General features: G+C 36.3%; 1 long non-coding RNA gene across 2 annotated transcripts in view; it reads right to left on the bottom strand.

Moving 5' to 3' along the window:
* Window positions 1-1,823: 1,823 nt before the first annotated feature.
* The window catches only part of LOC145672802 (uncharacterized), a 191,980-nt gene continuing 177,970 nt past the window's right edge, over window positions 1,824-15,833 (bottom strand). For both annotated transcript variants that reach the window (XR_014128668.1, XR_014128667.1), the window contains exon 3: window positions 1,824-2,842. This is a non-coding gene — a long non-coding RNA (uncharacterized LOC145672802). The remainder of the gene's footprint in view (window positions 2,843-15,833) is intronic.

The following is a 15,833-nucleotide window of genomic DNA, read 5'->3' as shown; positions in this document are numbered from 1 at the left end:
TAATATTTTATGTGCTCCAGGTTTACAATAATTACATTCATTATTAACAGTTAAATGCACATATACTATAATGTAACACACAAATGCCAAATACAAACCACCTCTCAAAAAAAGTAGCCTATCGTACAGACGTTAGTGCATGAAGACTTAATTACAGTAATACCGCAAGCGTAGCAGGCGGGAAGAAATAGCTTGGGTCTAAAGTCTATAATATAATAACTTGATTGCTATATATTGGTAAAAAAGAGAGGGATTTTTTGGGGAGAGCCTGGGGTCCGAAGCCTAGGATCCATTGGATCCGTTCCTCATTGTAGGAACACATTTAAGCAGTTTTAAGCATATCATTTTGATTCATTTTCAAATATTACGCAATATATATGTTTACTATAAATTCTTTCCATGCATTCTTATCATGCATAGCACGACACAACCCAGTCTCTCTATTACGATTACTTATTTTATATTCCCGTAAAAATAAAGACATTTAGTACAGTTGTCACTGGTAAAATAATTACGTTTACGCATTATAAAATGTTCTTACAGTGTGATTCTCCAAAACAGTATGTGGCATAATACGGAAAACAGTTCCAAAACAATGTCATACTTTATCTAAGTACATTGTACAGCATGTTCCCACTTTTGACAATGTAAGTAAGGGTAGAAAGAGTGCACAAACATAAATGAATTCCTCCCCAAATTTTGAAAATTCGATTACAGGTATAAGAAACCAAAAATTTTCAGTTTCGTAAATCGTATATTGTTGCTATAAAAGAGGCATTACTCCTATCTCCAATTACTTTCAAGACTGGGCAGTGAAAAATTTGGGCCTATGTATAGCAAGCAATAAGTCTTTCCAACAGTGGCGGCTCTTGAGGGCACAATTCTAAAAAGCCTGTCTTTCTTTAAGTAAAAAACAAACATTAGCTAAAACTGTGCTCCGCAAACTACGGTCCCCATATACAATACAATACGAATTCCGTCTCAAAACACCATCGCTGTTAAAGCTCACAAAATCAAAACAATAATAATAATTATTATAATACAATTTATTACTTACTAGAAGGTTAATGTACATGTCTTTAGCTCAGGTTTAATCACCGACAAAAGCTTACATTCCACTTTAGGACCACGATCCTTATAGCCTAACTGCTAAAAGGAACGCTAAAATGAAAATCAAATCAAGTAATACTTAATGTCCGCAAACGTAGCTTCCATTCCCAACAATAGTTCAGATCACAAATATGTAATACAACGTTATTTGAATAATAATATAGGGTTGCGTTTTATATAGCCGGCGTATTGACCATCACTTAACTATGTCTATCTGCTGTAGGACATTAATTCTTACTGATACAAATATCCTCGATGATAAAATATATCTCCCAACATCATTTCTATGTTAGTGTTCAGTGTAAAGAATCAAAAGTTCCATTCCCAGGGTTAACCAAAACTATAAAAAATATTTCAGCCCTCCTTGTATTTACACTACGCAAATGCCGGGGTGGTACCTAGCATATAGGTCCCATATCGCTTCCATAATCCTCCTTCTTTCCTCTTAAATACTATAATCAACGAAATGCCTCCCCCCTACATATACGTAAAGCTGGCATCTAAATTCTAGTATATTCAAGTTTTATGCATAATGTAAATCCTACGTTACGCTAACAGCACAACAAAAAATAATAACTTACCTTTTCTGCTTCAAACTTCACTCGTAGAACACACACACACACACACACACAAAATATACACCATCTGACACAAGCACACGAAAATTCAACTATGATTTTAAGTTCCTTTTGCTGAAGTCTTATATAGGGAAACATAAAGAAAAAAGAAAAAGAAACACGCGGTCAACTTCTGTTCATTCAATCTAGCTTACAAAGAAACCTACTACTTCTTAGTTTACATAAGAAGTTGAAAATAAATCTTATTATATTTCTTTCTTTCTTTTCTTCTTTCCAAATACTAAAGGTTACGTGAGTGAACCACAAAGGATTTTTTGTACTTTCACAATATATTATCTCGTTTCCTGTTTTTCACAAAAATCTCTCCTATTGCCCAGTAAAAACAGTACAAATAAAGACAGTATACTTCAAGTCAAAAAAGGACACAAGTATAATATATATTTTTCTTCACTATATTGAATTCTTAACAAAAGCAAAAAGTTACAATAAGAATAGTTTCTTCTATTCAAACTCGGATTTCTTTAATCTTACAAGATGCTCCATTCTCTCAAAGTGATCTATTTCAAGCAGCTCACCTGCAGATGTTACAAACCCAAGTTATTCTATATACGTTCTTTAAGAACAAAGATACACAGAAAACTGTATCTCCATGCCTTTCCAAATCCAACTGCTCTTTTCTTTAAAATCACATACATTTGGCCTACCAACAATAACTAGTATTCTTTGAGTAAAAGGACTTCCAGGAAATCGCTACAATACTCTACAACTTCCTGTGTGATTTCACATGTACACATTCAAACTAAAAAAAATGACACATAACAAACTCACGTCAGGCAGCACTCTCAATTATTTTTTCAAAGGACCCACCAAAGAATAAGCTGTTATACGGAAAACAAGAAAATCTTAGAATTTTCCAATTGTTTCTCAAACAATACTGATGATTTCCATTCTCTCATAGTTATAGTCAAACTCTAGGCAATCTCAAAGAAAATGTGTGTTCCTAAACATATATCACACCTCCTTGTCAAACGATAACAATGTCCGAAATTTTCTTGGTTCCAAATCAAAGAAACAACAATAATATATTCTTCACCAGGTGTATGTCACAGATGCTCCTTGCATATCCTCTCTCTCTGTCATGGACAAAAATACGTCTGTCAAAAACAACAAAGAATGATCTTGTAAGTATAAAATATCGCCTCCCCCAGCTGATACATACCTTCACAGTCATAAATTAGCTTCATCTAAAAGCCTGCTCTACATAAAACCCTGTAACGGTTCCCCTATTTTCGCACACGTGTTACCCAACGTTTTAAATTCTTTTAACAAAAGAAAAGAAGTGAATCCAACTCTTTAATATTTCACATATAATATTTCATTCAATTAAAATTATTAAGGGATTACTATCATTGTATATCAACAAAGAAATGTTTCCTAACAATTTGCTTTAGTTAGCAACACTGAAAATCACTAGAAATGTAGAGAAAACACTATAAATTACCATAAAATGGTTCAAAAACAATATAAATTAGCATAAAATAATATAAAATTGCCATAAAAGGGTATAAAATGCGCTCACAAGTAGCGTAAAAGGGTATAAAATATAGGATAAAAACAGTAAAAATCCCTAAAAAGACAGTAAAAATACTTAAAACAAATCATTTTTATCATAGGGAATTTGCACCACTGTTCGTGACGTTCGGCAGCATACCTACTAGCCGTCAGACGGTTCATTGAATACGATTACTGTTGGACCGACAAGTTCCCTTGACGCTGATATAGCTTCCCGGACTGTATGAGTGTACCACAATGTCTTTCACGCCACGTTCCGTTAAGGTTCGACGAGTCAGAAGTTCGTAGTTAAAGCCACTCTGATCGAAGCTCACAATTTGGTCATGGTTGTAACTGCCGTCATTGATTTCTCGTCTGATGTGTGCAGACAAAGGTATCGAATTCTTAGGAACGCTCCTCAGCTCTGGTATGAGCTGCCATTGTCAAGACTTTTTTGACTTTTCGTGATCCCCATTACATTTCGGCCAGTGTGTGCGGATCCAAGATCGAGAAGCTTTGAAACCACTGATTTCCAACTTAAGGGCTTGTGCCAAGGCCTCTAACTCAATGTCACTCTTGGTCACTTGATAACATCTTGTGGGCTACGTTGTTTCTTACACCACATCTTGATACCTTCGTGGAGCAGCGTAAGCTTCTCTCGTCTGGTATTCCGCTCCAAATATGATCTAATTCGGTTTATCTAACTGGTACTAACATCAACTTTGGCCACATATTTTGCAGCTTTCTGCTTCTTGCCTGCTTCAGCGGTGTCCCAGGCGTGGAGCGTTTTCCTCATCTTTTGCTCGTTCCAGCTTCTCCAGATGGCCGACTCCTGAGATGACGTAGGACTGTAATCTTCATCGTCAAGAGGTCATTTCGTTCCTTGACTTGAACTATCCATTGGTTCTCTTGGATGTTCAAATGTCACGTGGTCCTCAACTGTCATCGTGACATTTTCAAGACACGAGTTGGTAACCATGATTTTCATGAAAGTTAGTACCCTGCGAGCGATAGCGTTTTCTTCCTCGGAGGGTACCACGTCCTTATTGAATTCATTCAAGCTGCACAAGGCAGAAAACACGCCATCCATTGTGCGCAAAGTCAGTCAGCGTCCTCAACAGGTACCGTATTAGTTGCGACAGAAAATGGAACTTCTCCTGTTTAGCAGAGAAGAGTCTGCGCGATTTCTTCCCAATTTCTCAGGCATTTTTAATTAGCACAGTCACGACTTTTTCAATAAGTTTTGTCTCTCCGATTTTTACATAAACAACATCCAACCGGGACCTTTTCTCTCTCTCATAACTCAAGCCCTGTCGTAGCGAGAGGACGTAAACCTTTCTGAGTGTTACTAATCAGTACGTGTTCATGCAATGACAATATGGTTGACATGTTAACAAAATAACTATTCAAGTTCAGTCCCTTGACATTTGAAACGTTTGACTTGGATCCCGTCTGCGATCGTGCGGGTGACCCTGGGACATTTCTTTTTTACTTTGATACATTCTACTTTTTGTTTTGTTTTGTTTTTACACTTCTCTTACCGTTTCAGATTCATAGGAGTGGCCATATACTTTTCAATAACGATTGTGTTGACATTTTGTTCCACTGCCATTTTACACAGGCTTATCATCAGGAGACGAGACTTGTGCCATCTTCTTTCACTTAACACCAGCTTTCAATCAACTTGAATCTCTTCCCCATTTCAACATTTTGAGTTGGATCTCGTCTGGGACCCTGGAACACTTTTTTTTTAAACTTTGAATCATTATACATTTGAAATAATGACATATCCGTGTTTTTGTTTTTACACCTATCTCTCATTTCAGATTCATACGAGTGGGCATAGACTTTGCAATGAAGATTGTGTTGATATTATGACCCACCACTATTTTGCACAGGCTTATCGTAGAAAGTCGAGACTTGATTTATCTTCTTTCATTTAACATCAACTTTCATACAATATGCAAGTTGATCCCACTTTTCATTTAAATATTTTGAGTTGGTCAACGTCTGGGACCTTCCGGGGGGACCCTGGGAAAATTTATTTTACTTTGATACGTTGTACTTCTGAAAGGATGAAAGACATGTTTTTGTGTTTTCATATCTGTCTCACCGTTTTAGATATTTCGGGATTGCAACGGACTTTATGGACACGCTTAAATATTTTAATAAAAATGCATGAGACCTCCCTAATTTTGGTAACCGGTTTTGATCTTACCTTGACCCAAGCTTTCTGGAAATTATACATCACCCCCATTTTGTGGGTTCAGGTTCAAGTACATCTCTTGAGATGGCTCAAACACAAGGTGAGAAAAAATGTGCGGAAGAAGAAATTGAAAAAAAAAAGGCGAAAATTTAATTGTTTTTCAGAAATCCAGACGTTTACAAAACTTACAGTTGCGGTACGCAAACATAAGCTCAGGAACCACCTCCCCATATATTAACAATCTTTAATTTTAACGTCCCACAAATATGCCCTTTAGGCTACGGGAGACAATGATTAAGGTAAGTGAATTATGACGGAAAAAATAATGGAATGAGAAAGTGGGAGGAAACGGGAATACTCCTAGAAAACCAACGGACATGATGTTGTCTATCACAAACATACGTGTCCGGTGATGGAGCCAGGGACCCTTCGCAAAAGAGGTAAGCGCTTTATCACTCAACCAATATGCCCCCCCATCCCATTCATTTAGGTATAACACAAAAATTATACATAAACTGCTGAAATACAAGATGAGAAAAACTTGGTTACCAATAACCAACAATAGTCTGCAAGCATATTTGGTTTCCATCCAATTTAGTAAAGTCTCTCCCTTGCTGTTCGGCACGCTCATCACTTACATCGTCGAGATTCGACAGAAAGAAGTCCAAATGACTATGTAGGAAATGAATTTTCTGCGACATGTTGCATCTATATTTTTCGTAACTATTCAGCAAATTGTCAACGAGTGTTTTGTAATTCTCAGCCTTCGTGTTGCCTAAGAAACCGGAGCACAAACTCTTGAATGATAGCCCACATTACAGTTCAAGAGGACGAAGTGAAGTCTTGATCCCGCACAATATCTCTTATTTGGGGGCAGATGAACACAGCAGCCCTCACTTTGTTAGCACTGAGATTAGGAAATATACGTGTCAAACCAGATCCACTCTTGTCTATCACAGCTACAAAAAGATTTCATAAGGCAAAGCTTTACATGAAGAGGAGGTCGATATATGTTTTCAGAATTGACTAGAGAGGAGTTTCCAACGTTTTTGTCACCTACTTCCATTGTACTGCATTCTGGTTATTCTTTCCTCTGATAACAACCATCTCGGACAAAAGAGTTCCACTCGCATAAGAAGCAGAAATGTCTTGTGTATCTACTCTGTAGTATTGTAAGTACGCCTATAACTTTGAAATCTGCTACAATGTGCATGTCACTGCTGAATGTTGTACTGAATCTTTTCTAATATAAGTTTCATGATGTTATATGTTTCATTCATTTGTGTGGCTTCAGCAATTGGTACAGATGGGAGAATATTGTAATTGTATATTAAAATAGCCTTAAAATTGCTCTTTGAGGAGTCGTTAAAAAGTCTCCACTCCTGTGCCACGTGTGTTGTATCAAGAGCTACAAACAAAACATTAACATAAAAACAAACAGGATAGACTGTTACCGGAACTGGAAAGTTATCACTGTGTTTCACAGGTCTTGTTGCAGACGAACGATTGTCAGAATATTTAATTTGTTTCCTATCTTTCCATTTAATGCCTTGAATGTTTACAGCACAGAACTAGTGAGGTACGTTACAGCTGTGCAATGTCATTTAAGTACTCATTATGAGAAAGATGCAGCGTCGTCTGATAATTCCATTAGAAGACGGTGTGGCTAGTGATGGGTAAATTCCCGGGAAACTATTTTTCGGGAATATTCCCAAAAATGGGAATATTCTGGGAATTTATGTACAAACACAAAGAAAATCGCATTCTATTACTATATTATGATTTCAAAATAAAATTCGTTTTTATCACAGTATACTACTTAGGCTATTACCATTATCTACAGAGGATTCTTTAAAATGTATATCCTGAACTGTATTATGTTATTATTATTTTATGCTATTTAGAGACTACGCATAAATGTATATTTACTTACAATATGTTTTATTCGAGTAAATATGTAGAAAAAACATTTGGTATAGAAAGTCCACATACCTTTACACCGCTAAAACAATTTAAATTTATATGTAAGTGGATTTTCTAAACTTGACGCTATTACTAACATTGTAATCATATTAAATTTTTAAATGTTATAAACAAATTAGGTTGATAAATGCCAGAAAACACAGTCTCTCGAAAAGTTCGTAAGATTGAAAGTGTATGGGATGGCCAGTGCCGGTCTGGAGCAATCACGGGCCCTCGGCTAAAGTTGGTTGTGGGCCCCCTGATCGAGAAACTTTTCATAGCGTATCTTCGGTACTTACAACAATGATTAAAGGTTTGTTTATGAAAAAAAAAGTTTCTGAATTATTTTAAATCTATCTATGTTACGATAAATGGTCCTCCAGCTTGGGGGTTTGGGTAAAGCTAACACCCTCATCCTGTAAAAAAAGGTACTTGTTCAGAAACATTCACAAAAGCCTCGGACAAGGACTGATAACTTGGCACGACATCAGCAAAAGAAAATGGACATGAGATTTGGAACATGGAATATTAGAAGTCTCTATAGGGCAGGCACGTTAAAATCTGTAACGAGTGAGTTAGAGAAATACAGGATGGACTTAGTAGGAGTTCAGGAAGTTAGGTGGGAAGGAAATGGATCTGAGAAGTCCGGAAATTTTATGTTCTTTTACGGGGAAGGAAATAAAAATCACCAGTTAGGAACAGGGTTTTTCGTTCACAAACGAATATTACCAGCAATTAAACGGGTTGAATTTGTTACTGACAGACTTTCTTTTATTACTCTTAAGGGACGGTGGTGTGATATTATTGTTTTAAATGTACATGCTCCAACTGAAGATAAGGGTGACGATATAAAAGATAGTTTTTACGAAGAAGTGGAACGGATATTTGACCAACTCCCGCGATACCATATCAAGATTCTATTAGGGGATTTCAATGCGAAGGTAGGACGAGAGGATATTTTCAAACCGATTATAGGGAACGAAAGTTTGCATAAGGAAAGTAATGACAACGGTGTTAGACTCGTGAACTTTGCAACATCCAAAAACCTAATAGTGAAGAGTACAAAATTCCCACATCGCGACGTTCATAAATACACTTGGACATCACCAGACGGAAAAACACATAATCAAATTGATCACGTTTTAGTAGATAGAAGAAGACAATCTAGCATAATTGACGTCCGGTCGTTTAGAGGGGCTGATTGTGACACTGATCACTACCTGGTAGTAGCGATAATACGGGAGAGATTATCGTTGAATAAAGGTAATATTCAATGTCCGAAAACGGAGAGATTTAATTTAAAGAAATTAGAAGAGAGCCAGGTAAGAGAGGAATACCAGATTGAGGTTTCGAATAGATTCTCGGTCTTAGAAGACTCGGAGTGCACTAGTGTTGAGGATACTTGGATTGAAATTAGAGATAGCATTAAAAGTTCAGCAATAGAAAAATTGGGACACGCGGAAATACGTAGGAACAAACCATGGTTCGACCAAGAATGCATTAAACTAGCAGAGAAGAGAAAACAGGCAAAATTAAGCTGGCTACAAAATCCGAATGAAATAACTACACAAAATTTCGCAGATATCAGGCGGGAAACTTCCAAAACTTTTAGAACAAAGAAACGGGATTTTTTGAAAGCTAAAATTAAGGAACTTGAAGATAATAGTAAAAATAAAAATATTCGGGACATGTATAAAGGGATCAGCGAATTTAAGAAAGGCTATCAACCTCGTGCTTATATATTAAAGAAATCTGACGGAACAGTTCTCACTGATACGGATAGCCTCTTAAATAGATGGAAAGATTTCTTTGACGATTTGCTGAACACGCAGCCAAAAACTAATGTGCGTGGAGAAAAGGAGATACACACCGCAGAACCGTATATTCCAGAACCCAATCGAATAGAAGTGGAAGCCGCTATAAAGAAATTAAAGAAACACAAATCTCCGGGTGTAGATGAAATTCCCGCTGAGTTAATTTTAGCTGGAGGCGAAAAATTGTGTAACAAGATACACAAACTCATTCTCCTTATCTGGAACAAGGAAGAACTGCCACAAGAGTGGAAAGAGTCAATCATTGTTCCAATTCACAAGAAAGGCGACAAAACTGACTGTAATAATTATCGAGGCATTTCTCTTCTGTCAACATCCTATAAAATCCTTTCAAATATTCTGTTAGCAAGATTGACCCCATACGCAGATGAAATTATTGGAGATTATCAGTGCAGATTTAGACGAAATCGATCAACTATCGACCAAATATTTACCATTCGCCAAATACTCGAAAAGAAGTGGGAATACAATACCCCGGTACATCAACTATTTATTGATTTTAGAAAGGCTTACGACTCGGTTAGGAGAGAAACATTATACAACGTTCTTACAGAACTTGGAATACCGAGAAAGCTAATTAGATTAATTAAGGTATGTTTAAGTGAATCCCAAAGTAAAGTCCGGGTAGGAAAATTTTTGTCCACGAGCTTTCACGTCGAAAATGGCCTGAAACAAGGAGATGCGTTGTCGCCATTATTATTTAACTTCGTGCTGGAATACGCCATAAGGAAAATCAAAGGTAGCAACCAGGGCCTAGAGTTGAACGGCATTCACCAGGTTATGGCATATGCTGATGATTTAAATTTAATAGGGGATGATAGGAGAACAGTAGAAATAAATGCAGAGATCCTATTAAACGCTTGCAGGGACATTGGTTTAGAAGTAAATGCAGAGAAAACTAAATACATGGAAGTGCGTCGGGACCGTAATACGGCAAATTGTGGAGGCGTTAAAATATTAAATAATGCTTTTGATAAAGTGGATACTTTCAAATATTTAGGATCAATATTAACAGACGAAAATCATATTCACGAAGAAATTAAATGTCGACTAAAAGCAGGGAATTCGTGTTACTACTCGGTTCAAAATCTCTTGTCGTCGCGAATTCTGTCGAGGAATTTGAAGCTTAAAATATATAAAACGATAATCATGCCTGTTGTTCTGAATGGTTGCGAAACATGGTCGCTTACTCTGAGGGAAGAACATAGACTGAAAGTATTTGAGAACAGGATCCTGAGAAGAATATTCGGACCCAAGAGGAACGAGAATGGGGAATAGCGGAAGCTTCATAACGAGGAACTATATAGTTTATACGGTTTACCCAACATTGTTAGGGTCGTCAAGTCTAGGAGGCTTAGGTGGGCAGGTCATGTAGCTAGAATGGAAGAAAGTAGAAACGCTTTCAAAGTCTTGACTGGTAGACCCATAGGAAAACGACCATTAGGAAGACCTAGGCGCAGATGGGAGGATAATATTAAGATGGATCTCGCAGAGATAGGAATACAAAGTAGAAACTGGATGCAATTAGCTAAGGATAGAAGTCAGTGGAGAGCTTTTGTGAACGCGGCACTGAACCTCCGGGTTCCATAGGCCATAGAGTTAGTTAGTTAGTTATGTTACGATAAATGTCAAGGTAAAACATACTTAAGCAATATAACGTAGATATAAATCATGATACAGGTTTCGGCGTCAGTTCAGCATTGTACTATATGATGTGATGAGGTTATGAGTGAAATAAAGAGAAATGTGTTGATATGGCAAAATTATGCGAAACCTGTATAGTTATAAATATTTTTTTATTCTATGAGAACTAATGACAAATGTTTAACGTGTATTATAACATTCATATGACCACATAACTGTAAAAAGACGAAAATATTGGTATGCACTAACAAAGTGAAGCTTATTCTAGATTTATATTAATACAAACAGGCAAATTATTGATTACTATTAATAAATGATTACAATATTATAAAGCACATAATTGTAGAATTGAAAATGACTCAGACATATACAGGAATTACAAAGTATCAGGAACATATCAACACATTAATTTTCTTTTCAAAACTTCGCTTGTCACCGCAATTTCATTAATGACTTTATTTTTGTCCAAATTTATAAATAAGTCTCTCTCATCATTCATCAACATTAAAGGAGATAGTAAGTTCTCGCTTAAAGAATATCTGATTCTGTTTTTTAAAATTTTCAATTTCGAAAAACTCGTTCACAAGTCACCTGAGTGGATGGAATGGTCATTATATATTTAAACACAGTATATAAATTACTAAATAATCCAGACTGTGACGATAGTTCATAGAGAATGGGAAATGCACATGAGAGACATCTGAAACATTTTCTTTTAGTACCACATTGAGTTTGTTCTTTTTATCTTCAGATTCTTCTTCAGATGTCACACTTTCATCTGAATCACCATCACCATCATTACTTGTAATTCTCACAAATTTACACACTTCTTTCTCTTCTGCTTCTTCAGACTTGTCACTAAAATATGCACTCAAATTACGATACTGGTTTGCAAACTGATTCAGTTCTAACAACAACTCACTTCTATTCATGTTTGCTAATTGAGAAACAGTTTGCAAGCAATCATCTGGAAAATCTTCTACCTCCATTGCAACTATATCGTCGTACCTTTTTGGGTCTAACCAGGTACAATCAAGCAGTAGAGTCTTGTTGGGTACAAACCGTTCTTCTATACTTTTACTCGCATAATCGAAAATGTTAAAGTATAGTGCTTTGTATTTCTGGTCATGAGACAAATTTCAAGCCTCGTCAGAAACTTGTTCACAAAGCATTTTCTTCGCCTTGTGAATTCTTTTTTTCTGGAAAATCACCTTCTATATCAATTTCCCCATTCTTAAAATAAGCTTTCATGTCTTTAACCAGGGATTTACATTTGTCATGCAATCTTTTAAAATTTTTGTAACTTCTTTTTCTTTTAATTTCGTCTAATAATGGATCTACCGACTGCCAGGCCTTTGCATAGTCTAAAGGCTTGCTTTGGAGAAAGATGGACACAGGAGAAGTAACTGAAAACATGTCTAGCATTACTACAGCTAGAAACAAATTTTCGAATTTGACCCATGTTCTAGAAGGGAACGCACTGTAAATTTTGTTTTACAATCGAAATTGCCTGTTGACATATCTAACAATACTGACAAAAATGTAACGAATTTAGAAGATTCAACATTATCATAATGTAAAATGGATGATAGAGCTTTGTGTTTGCTCCACCACCTAGTAGTACTTTTTTCTTTTTTCTTTTTTTCTTTTTTTTTAATTAATCGATATAGTTTTGCCCACCCAGAATGATGTTTCTTTGTAAATTTCTCCCACACGATCATTCTCTTGTATGAATTGCTTAAAAAGCAAGCGGATTCTTCCACAAGCCCGAATAAATGTTCTGCTTGGAGGCACTTTACAGTAGAATCTGCTGTATCTAAATTGAGAAAGTGTCCCATGCAATGAGTGTATATGATTTGTGGGTTTACCTTCTTCAAGCAATTTTCCCTCGTCCGGAAGTTTAATTCGAACACTGTCTGCTATTACAATTATTGTTACTTTTGCTCACCTGTGCTTTCAGAACTTTTCTGTTGTTCACTCTCAGCAGAACGACGAAAATATGAATGAATTAAAGTGTTTTTTTAATGTTCTTCTCTTTCTTTTCTCCTCTTCCGTTTTGCAGCACCGCTTGTTGAACTCATTTTCTACAGCTTGTTACATGTACATTCTCAAAATCTTGTCATTACAAAGAACTTTTCAACTTGCCGGACGTAGAGATTACGAAATACGAATCACTAACAGTTTCGTTTACAAAACATTCTACACGAATATATTTTGCTATACACCACTTCTGATTTGTGCTTCCGAAATACTATCGCGTAACCTCTGACTTCGCTTCACCTACAAACAATCACTGTTCGCTGGTTTGCATCCACATGCACCTGACTTGAGATGGTTCATTGTCCACTGTTGCCAAAATAAGCAAAAAAGGGTGGGGCTTAACACTGAAACGAGGGTGACAAGCTAACGCTGACCTCAATCCACTGTAAATATCCAATAATAGAGTAAGCTACCGCTTCAATATTTTTTCTAGTGATTAAATGACTGTTTTAAGGAAGTTATACATGCAGAGAACACAGGAAAATATCTTGGAATTAAAAAAAAAGTTTAGTGAACTATTTCACTCGTTTTTGTCGGGAATTAATACAATGTTAATGTTAGAGAATTTTAGGAAAACCTGTGAAAAATACGAAAAGAAAGGAACAATAAATCTATGAAAACTGTCACAAAGGAAAGTGCGGTAACTATAAAGTCCGAAGGGAAATAGTATAACAGATAAATAGTTTTCGGTACTGTAATAAATAGTTTTAGGTAATGTTATTAGAGAAGATACCGTATGAACTGTGAACTGAAAATTAAAGTTAGATAGAAAAAAAATGTCATTATATCCAACTTACTTTTTTAATATTTTGGGGGCCCCTACAAGAGTGGCGCCTTAAGCTATATAGCTTGTTATGTGTAAATCTGGTACTGGTTGTTTTTTAACTGGTTTTCAAGCATTACATTAAACTATGTTGTTCTGTTTTAAAATTATCAGTAGTTAATTCTATTTTTGTATTCTAAACATCTGATAATTAAGTTTTTTTAAGTTTTAAATATTTATTTTCCTATGCGTCCGGGCCCTTCCAAAGGCTTTCGGACCCTTCGGGCCCTCGGCGATCGCCGAGCAGCCGACCTAGCCAGACCGGCACTGGGGATGGCATATATGTTGATTTGAGGTACACTGTGCTTTGTTACGGTGTTCTTACTGTGTACTATTAAATCTCTAATTTAAGAAGATTGGCTATTTCGAACAATATACCTGGTGTTACAAAAATTCGCCAACAAAGCTTGGTATATGAATACACACGTAAAAGGAAGCAAACAAATTCTAATTAACACAGGTCCGGTCCGGAAACACCGATACTAATGAAACACCATGAGAAGCAACCCTAATTTAATTATGTAAACATCACATTTTAAAATAATATATTTTTACGACTACGGAGATTTCTTTATTCAATATCTGATTCTTCCTTAGAGAGCGGAATTCGAATCAGAGACAGCACACAGAACGACATCTATTACTGACGATAGTTCGGGGTGTATTGATAGTACTTCACTCTATCTCTACAGAATTTCTGGATTACTTTACAAACTAGTTCGTTTTGATCATTTATAAATTAGTACTTTGCTACTTTCTAGTATAAATGGAAATGGAAATTAAAAAATCATATTATTAATTAGTTATATAAGGTACAGTCAGCGAATATAATTTTTTTAAACCTGGAAATTATTTAAAACCTAGAAGTAAATGATAATAAATGAAAACTAAGTAATTAGTCATATGGTTCTTATAATTTGGAAAATAAAGTAAAGAAACGGAAATAAATTCCATCCTTGGAATTTATATGCCAGGGAAAGAAACCCAGGAATATTCCCATTTTTATATCCCTTCCCACGGGAATATTCCCACTACCCATCACTAGGTTTGGCACGTACAATTCAATTAAAGGAGTTGTATTTGCGAGAGCAAGAGCAGTGACCGACCTTCAGTATCTGAAAATGCTGTGAGGCGAGTTCATTCAGCTGCCTTAAGGAGCCCGAAGAAAACAACTTCTGCTGGATTTAGGAAACTTGAAATTTCACCCACAACGTTTTAGTGTATTTTATATAAACGTCTAACCATGAGACTACACCGAACAAGCCGAGGAGTACCGAACTCTGAAGGTGTTGGTGTGGAGAGCTGTTAAGCACCGAAGCTCCGCCACCAAATACAGCGTTCTTTATTCCTTAGATTACGGACTATTTGCATACCAAATTTCGTTCAGATCTGGCCAGTAGTTACCGAGAAATAAAGTACCTCATGCAAGGCGAGCCGAGAGTGTCCCTGGCCGAGCACGGCCACCAAATATAGCAAGCTTTATTTCTTAGACCATGGGCTACTCTACCACTACATTTGGTTCAGATATAACCAATAGTTACCGAGGAATAAAGTACCACATATACACATACACCTGAAGTGAAACTATAAGCTTTCGTAATGTTATGCTTACACCGGAAGCTAATAAGTCTTACTCAGATGCTAACACCTGACGATCGCCATATACGGATAAATTTCACGATTGATGTGTAAGTCTTCGTGGCTGAGGATAATAACTTCACTGAGAACATAGTTTTTACAGACAAGGCGATATTCCATGTGAGTGAAACAGTAAACACATGGGCATTTGGGAAACGGAAAATCTACACGAATTTATTGACTTAGTAAGAGACTCTTTGAAGTGAATGTTTTTGCGATATGTTGAGAAAAAAGGTTTATGATCCCGTTTTCATGGAGAAAAGGTTACGGGACTCAAGTTTCTTGATAGATTGACAGAGTGGTTATTTCCTCAAATGGATGAAGATAGTAAGTAAGACCTAACACAAATATCATGCAATTGGATGGAAGTACACCACATTCCTACAGCGAGGTAAGATCATAATTGAACAGAAACCTACGACGTTGTTGAATTGGGCGCCGAAGTGATT

Source organism: Thermobia domestica, chromosome 16 (genome assembly GCF_964235325.1).
Source record: "Thermobia domestica chromosome 16, izTheDome1.hap1.1, whole genome shotgun sequence".
NCBI lineage: Eukaryota > Metazoa > Arthropoda > Insecta > Zygentoma > Lepismatidae > Thermobia > Thermobia domestica.
This window is presented reverse-complemented; position numbering and strand designations above follow the sequence as displayed.